Source organism: Nyctereutes procyonoides, unplaced genomic scaffold (assembly GCF_905146905.1).
Source record: "Nyctereutes procyonoides isolate TBG_1078 unplaced genomic scaffold, NYPRO_anot_genome, whole genome shotgun sequence".
Lineage (NCBI taxonomy): Eukaryota > Metazoa > Chordata > Mammalia > Carnivora > Canidae > Nyctereutes > Nyctereutes procyonoides.
In genome coordinates, this window is record NW_026575049.1 from 68,407,220 (window position 1) to 68,415,595 (window position 8,376).

Consider the following 8,376-nt stretch of genomic DNA (forward strand, 5'->3'; position numbering starts at 1 on the left):
CGAGTCCCACGTCGGGCTCCCTGCATGGAGCCTGCTTCTCCCTCTGCCTGTGTCTCTGCCTCTCTCTCTCTTACTCTCTCTAAGCCTATCATGAATAAATACATAAATAAATGTTAAAAAAAGAAGAGGGGTCCATATATTTCAAAGTTAAGTTGAGATGAGTTCTGTTCCTGTCCATAATATTCAAGCCCCAGTAAAGGGCGTAGGGAACATTCTGATGCAACATCATTTTGTTTTGAAAGACTAGAGGCCTGGGGAGCCTGGGCAGCTCAGTCCGTTAAGTGTCAGACTCCGGATGTCAGCTCAGGTCGTGACCTTAGGGTAGTGAGATGGAGCCCTGTGTCAGGTGCACGCTCAGCGGGGGAGTCGGCTTGGGGTTCTCTCTCTCTCTCCCTCCCTCTCTCTCTCCAATAAAAAAAATAAGTCTTCGGTAGCCCGGAGGCTTCTTGGGACAGCAGCCAGGGGTGGCCGTGAGGATGCCCCCCAAAGTGCTGTTTATGCTGCAGCGGGCAGTGTCCTGGGAGGCGGGGGCTGGCCTACAGACGTGCGCTGAATTAGCACCGCCCCGGGCACAGAACTCCCAGGCCGTCGTGCTCTATCTGCGGGAGGGGCCGATGGCACAGAAGAAGGCAGCCCTTGTCCAGGGCGACCTCGACCTGTGCTGGAGAACAGGAGGCTTATCGGCCGCTGGGCCGGCCCAGGGCACCGACGTGCACTCAACAGACGGCCCAGGGTTCAGTGAGGCCCCCCCCCTCCCAGCTCCCGTCCTGGGTCCCCTCTGCCTCTTCAGGCCGTCCCCTCTCTGCTCAAGCTGCCAGCTGGCGGCAGGTGCCCAGCGGGGCCGTCCATGGTTTGTCCGTTGCACTTTCCCGAATGTTCTAGGGCCTGGAACTGGCTGGCCAGCTCCTGGCTCCCAGCCGTCCACACCCCAGCAGCTGGTGCTCGCAGCGTGGCTGTGTTTGTGGGATTCTTCTGGGGATCTACCCTCTTAGGTTTCGGCTGTGGTTGGGGGTATAAGGCTCTTATTTCATGGTATCTTCAAAAATAATGAATTTCGAGCGCTTTCCATCTTGAGACAGCTAGAGGATTTTCCGGCTCATTACAATCTTCATCTTAACCAAGCTCACTGCTTAAGAAGAGGTCTTCTGGACCCCCATCATCCTCGGAGGGCGAGGGAGACAGCTCCCTCTGCAAGACAGTTCTTGTTGATTTCAAGCCTTTTATTTTATTATTATTATTATTATTATTTTTTCTGGAGGTATAATTAACATGTAGCATTAGTTTCAGGTGCACAACATAATAATTCAATATTTGCATATTTTGAGAGACGATCGCCACAATAAACCGAGTTAACATCCATTGCCATGCGTAGTCACCAAACAGGTTTTCCCTTGTCATGAGAGCTTTTCACGTTTATTCCTGTAACGACTTCCAGATACATAATGCAGTAGTATATCCCTAGGATTTATTTTTTTTTAATAACTGGAAGTTTGTGTCTTTTGGCTCACTTCCCCCACTTCACGCCAGCTCACACTCCCACCTCTGGGATCGATCTGTTCTCTGTATCTCTGAGCTTGGCTTTTGTTTTTGTTTTTTTAGATTCCATCTATAGGTGAGATCGTAAGGGCATCATCGCGGCATAATGCCCTCGAAGTCTGTTCATGTTGTCGCAAGTGGCGAGATTCCCTTCCTTTTGTGCGGAGGAGCAATAGCTCACTATCCACGAATGCATATACACCCCCTCGCCACCTTCATCTGCGGATGGACACGTAGGCCGTTCCCTACCTTGCCACTGCGAATAATGCTGCAGAGAACGTGGAGATGCAGATACCTTCCCAGGTTAGTGAATTTAAAACCTTTCTGAACAAATGGAGCGTGAACATCACTATATGGAAATTGTTGTTGTGTGGGAATCTCCATCTGCACGTTATGAAAATTGAGAGGATGACAACGAAATAACCAATATCTCTACGTTATTATTAACTAAAGTCCATGCTTTTTAAGGTTTGCTTAGGTTCTTTCATCCTGTGCTGTCTCTGTTCTGGGATCCCAGCCAGGGTCTCACATCACATTTAGTTGTCATGTCTCTTTAGGCTCTTCTTAGCTGTGAGAGTTTCACAGACTTTCCTTATTTTTGATGCCCTTGGCAGGTTTAAGGAGTGCTGGCCAAGAATTTAATAGAATGTCCCACCACTGAGAACTGTGTAATTGTTTCCCCATGAGTGCACACTCTTGATCCGACTTATCACCGTTGATATTGACTTTGATCACCTGGCTTAGGTAGTGTTCGTCAGCTTTCTCCACCATAAAATTACTTTTTTCCTCTTTGCATACTCTACTCCTTGAAAGGAAGTCACCGCAAGCAGCCCACAGTCAAGGAGCCGCGATATATGCTCCATCGCTTGGAGGGGATAGTATTTACATAAATTATTTGGAATTCTTGGAATAGATTTGTATATTCTCTGTCATGTATTTATTTATTCAATTATTTATTTACCTATTTTTATACCTTGAGATATAAGCCAGTCCTGCTTTACTTATTTTGTTGCTCAAACTGTTCCAGCTTTGGCCTCTGGAATTTCTTTCAGTTGGCTCCTGTGTCCCTTTGACATCACCCATCATTGTGGTTTTGCCTTTAAAAAAAAAAAATTATTTATTTATTTATTTATTTATTTATTTATTTATTTATTTATTTGACAGAGACAGAGACGGAGAAAGAGACGAAGCGAGAGCACAAGCAGGGGGAACAGCAGAGGGAGAGGGAGATTCAGGCTCCTTGCTGAGCAAGGAACTCGACGAAGGACTCGATCCCAGGACCCCAGGATCACCCCCTGAGCCCAAGGCAGATGCCCAACCTCTGAGTCACTCAGGCACCTCATACTTTTTGTTTTTTAATCAAAAAAAAAATCTTTTTCAGTGTTTCGTTCCTTTCTGGAGCTACAGGATGCTCCAGGCTCCTCTTGTGTATCTCCTGCTCCGGCCCTAGAATCGTCTATTTGTCCAAGGAGCCCACTTCCTTCTATTGGAGAATCGCGGACCAACATCTGGGCACTGGGGGGTCTCGGTGGGTTTAGGGTATTCTAACAAACTACTGCAGACTGGGTGGCTTATAAACAACAGAGCTTTCTCACCGTCCTGGGGGCCGAGTGGCAGAGGTCGGGGTGCCAGCACAGCTGGGAGAGCCTCCTCCGGGCTGCAGACGGCCGTCCTATCATCTTATCCTCGCGTGGCGGCAGAGGGAGAAGGCAAGCTCTCTATGTCCCTAAGGGCACTAAGCCCCTTGATGCCCTAACTTTCTATTAAAGGCCCCCCTCACTTCCTAATACTGTCACTTTGGGCACTGGGATTTCAACATATGAATTTTGGGGAACACAGACATTTGGCCCCTACCATCATGCCCATTGCTACTGGGGTGTGGCTCCTTCTAGGTCCTCTGAGCTGACAGTGCGAGGAAATACATGTGTGGAAATACTCTCTTCGAAGCAAATGGGTATATGTATGTTCACACTTTTATATTTCTTCTATCATTTGCGCATAAATTGTGTGGAATTTTGTGTGTCCGTTGGGAGACAGCTGCACAGTATGTGGGCTTGGTTCCTCGTCTTGAGCTGAAGACCCATTGGGCACCAACTGGATATTTTCTAGTGGGTTCAAATGAGCTAACGACATAAGGCTTTCCTTCTGTTGGGTGATAATGCTCCGTGGGTCGTTTATCTTTCTCTGCAACTTGCAAGAAGAGGCACTATCTCTTCAGGGGTGTTTGTACAGTGAACAATAGCCTTGAAAGATAGAGATATTGTATTCTTTCAGGGCAAAGGGCAGATTTATTCAGTATAACTGAGATAATGTGGCAACTACTAAATGCAAATCATATACCTCCTAAGGGGTTAATATCTGAAGTATGTAAATAGCTCATCCAGCTCAATAGCAAAAAAACCCCAGATGATCCGATTTAAAAAATGGGCAGAGGATATGAATAGACATTTTTCCAAAGAAGACATACAGGTGGCCAGCAAATGCCTGAATAGATGCCCAACATCACTCATCATCAGGGCGGTGCAAGTCAAAACCACAATGAGATGTCACTTCACGCCGGGTTGAATAGCTGTTACCAAAAAGTCAAGAAATAGGGACGCCTGGGATGGCTCAGTGGTTGAGCGTCTGCCCTTGGCTCAGGTTCTAATCCCGGGATCCGGGATTGAGTCCCACATCAGGCTCCTTGCAGGGGCCCTGCTTCTCCCTCTGTCTATGTCTCTGCCTCTCTCTCTCTCTCTCTCTCTCTCTCTCTCTCTCTGTCTTTCATGAATAAATAAATAAAATCTTAAAAAAAAAGACAAGAAATAAGTGTTGGCGAGGATGTGGAGGGAAGGGAATGCTTGTGCACTGTTGGTGGGGAATGCAAACTGGTGTGGCCACTGTGGAAAACAGCATGGAATTTCCTCAAAAAATTAAAAATAGAACTACTCTATGATCCAGCAATTCCACTCTTGGGTATTTATCCAAAGGAAATGAAACTCCCAATTTGAAAAGCTACTTGCATCCTCATGTTCACTGCAGCATTATTTATAGTGACCGAAACATAGAAACAACTTAAATGCCCACGGATGGATGAATGAATAAAGAAAATGTAATATGTTTGTTGAGTGGAATATTATTTGGCCATTAAAAAAAGAATGGAATCTTCCCATTTGTCACAACATGGATGGTCCTTGAGGGCAGTATGCTAGGCGAAATAAATCAGGGAGAAAATGACAGATACTAATATTAAAAAATCTAAATACTATTCTAAAAAACGCCCCCAAACAAAACGAAACAAAAACACTGAGCTCATGGATATAGAGAACAAATTGGTGGTCGCCTGGGGCAGGGTTAGGGGTCTGTGAAATGGGTGAAGGGGTCAAAAGGTACAAAATTCCAGTTATAAAATGAGTAAGTCATGCAAATGTAATGCACAACACGTTGATTATAGTCAACAATACCATATTGTGTATTTGGATGTAGTTGGGAGAGTGGATCTGGAAAGTTCTTGTCAAAAGGAAAAAAATTTGTGACTATGCATGATGACAAATACGAACTGAATTTATCATCGTGATCCTTTTACGTGGAGTAAAATGTTCAATTCGATTTACAAATGGGCGAAAACCCAGCTTGTTTTAGTGCAGGGTAGGGTGGGGGGGGTGGGGGGGTGAAGTGGATTGGAATCCATAGAATCTATTGAAGCTTCATCAGAAAAATATATTTGCATGATTATAGACAGGAATTATTTGCATTGATATCAACGATCCACAATTTACAGAGTCGTGAGATAATTCAAGTACAAGGAAAAGCCCGACTTGCTCGGCGTCAGGTGGCCCGGAGCCGTGTTTGGAGAGTGACGCCCGAGCAGTTTTCCCCTGGAGACCTGCAGGTCGTCTTTTCTGCTTCTTCCAAAGTCTTAAATTTTCCTTACGCAGATACAACCTACTGTAGGAATGTTTCCAACGTGTGAGTCATACCGGGATTTAAAAGGACAGGATGGGATTTTTAAAAAGTAAAGCCTCGACACACACACATGAACAAGATATTGGAAGAGGCTGTAATTATTTGATCTGGGGATGGGTCCCACAGCGCCGAGGAGCAATTGCTCAGATGGGTAAGAGAAGGGTAGAGAGGGAGGTGGGCGGGGGGTGGGGGTGACTGGGTGACGGGCACTGAGGGGGGCACTTGATGGGATGAGCACTGGGTGTTATTCTATATGTTGGCAAATTGAACACCAATAAAAAATAAATTTATTAAAAAAAGAGAGAGAGAGAGAGAGAGAGAGAAGGGAAGCCCTACACACGCCGCAGATTCAGACAGTTCCTCTCCTGGCCACGAGGTGCTGCTAACCAGGCGCGATGACCCCAGGGGGCATAAGCCTGAGCAGCAGCATCGGATCCATTTGTGGAACATTCTTTTTTTTTTTTTTTTTTTAAGCTTCTAGTTAATCTCTCTCTCTCTCTTTTTAGATTTAAATTCAATTTGCAAACAGAGAGTATAACACCCAGTGCTCATCTTGTCCGTGGTACGTTCAGCGGAGCAGCACATTGGGGTGCTCTGGGGGGCAAGACATTATGACCTCATCCAGCACCTGCCACAGGGTAACCATTAAACACGTATTTCTTGAAATGAATTATGCAGAATGCACAGGACACTTCTACATTGTGGGCGGCCAGATAACACGACATTTCCTGGTGTAAGGAGTCTTCGAGGCCTCTGGTCCTATTGGGAAAACAGGAGAAAACGTGATAAACTAGAAATCCCTTGCATGGAACAAAAGGAGATGGATTCAGCTGTGAGCTCAGACTTGGTAAATCCACGCACCGTTTCCATTGCCCACGTGGACGTACCCGGAGCAACAATACTTGTTTGAATGCAGACATTGGGGGATCCCCGGGTGGCGCAGCGGTTTAGCGCCTGCCTTTGGCCCGGGGCGCGATCCTGGAGACCCAGGATCGAATCCCACGTCGGGCTCCCGGTGCATGGAGCCTGCTTCACCCTCTGCCTATGTCTCTGCCTCTCTCTCTCTCTCACTATGTGCCTATCATAAATAAATAAAAAAAATAAAACAAAAATCATGTTGAATGCAGACATTGCAGACCGCCCCTTTATGAGTTTCTGTTTCACCCAAGGGCCATCATATGTGGACTCTTCCACTCTTACTACCCCTTCTCCCCAGTTTTTGAATAATCTTGGCACAATGACAAACCGATGGCAAGCCATCTAGAATTCTACACAATCTGCGTTGGCGACAAGTGAGAACAGAAGGGCAATGACTGCAGGGTAGTCACGGAGCTGGAAAGAGGAAGGAGAGCAGGTCAGGAAGGTCTTAGAAAACCCCAAGAGCCCATCAACCTGCTCCCAACTTTCCTGCTTCTTCAGATGCCTTGTGGGGACATCAGTCGGTATTGCCTGCCTACGGCCTTTCACACTTAGGTTAATAGCGCCTCGATTTTCCCTTGGGGATGAGCCCCTGCCCCTGGGGCACTGTCCTGATGGGCTGTCAGTTCGAGGCCTCCCCTGCGGTTGGCCAACAGGTAAGCACTAAGCCAAGCAAGGCCCGTCAATGGCTCCTTCTCTGGGAAACTGTAGAGCCTCAAATCCACTGGAAGCCTTTGAGCTTGGTGTCTCAAAGAGACCATTCATTCGTTATTTCCTGGAACCCCACAGTTGCCCTGGTTTCTGTTTTTCCAAATACTCTAGTTTTCATTTTCTTTTCCCCCAAGTCTGTGAGCCACTCTATATCCCTCCAGTCAATCAGCTAGAGTTGGTTTCTGTTGAGTGAAGCCCAAGAATGGTGGCTGGTGGGATGAAGAATGGTGACTAGTAAAAGAATCTAGCTCTGTGATTGCTTCCATGACCTCTGTTAAACTTAACGCTGAGAAAGATCTGCCCTGAGGTAATGGATGATCCCTGAAAATGGAGACTATGACGTCTACGGACACCTACTTTGTTCCGGACACTTTTAAAAAAACACTCACACGTGTTATCTTATTTCATCTTCAGAATGACTCGGTTGAATCGGTGTCACTGTCCCCATTTTGCAGATGAGAAAACCGAGGCATGGAGTGGTGAAAGAACCTGCCCATTGTCACACGGCCCAGGGAACTTTCTCAGTGTTTCTCCTGTTGAATGCCCGTTTTTCAGATTTGTAGCAATTTCCTGGGGCTGCTCTAAAAACGTAACACAAACAAGGCTTAAAAGAACAGAAATTTATTGCCTCACAGTTCTGAAGGCCAGGGGTCTAACATCAAGGGGTTGGTAGGACCACTCTCTCCGTGACTACTCTAGGGGGAGAATCCTTGCTTGCGCCTTCCAGCGTCTGGTGTCCGTCAGCAGTCCTTGGCACAACCTGGCTTGGCGACGTATCACATCCCCTGCTATCCCACGGCCGTCTTCTCTCTGTATGTCTCACTCTTCTTCTAAGAAAACACTAGTCATAGTGGTCAAGGGTTCGTCAACTCCTGTATTACTGCACCTTAACTAATTACATCCATTTCCAAATAAGGTCACATTCTACGGTGCTGGGGTTAGGACTTCTTTTGAGGGGGAACACAATTCAACCCATAACACGGATGGTAACAGAAATTGTTCGAAGAGGAATTCTGCGGCCGAGTGTGTTTGGGAAACACAAGCTCGAACACCATCCCAGGAGGAGTCTTTGCTCTAGTGCTTTGGGAGGAGCTTTAGTTTGTTCATCCGAAGGGGAGTCACGAAGCTGGGATTATAGGAATAAAACTTCTCAAAGGTGTTTGCCTGTGGACTCCCTTTGACAGGTCCACTGTGGGCGACTGTTCTGTGTGCCGCCCAGTTCTCAGGTCAGATGTGGGGCAGCAGACTGGGTGAGGTCACCCCCCC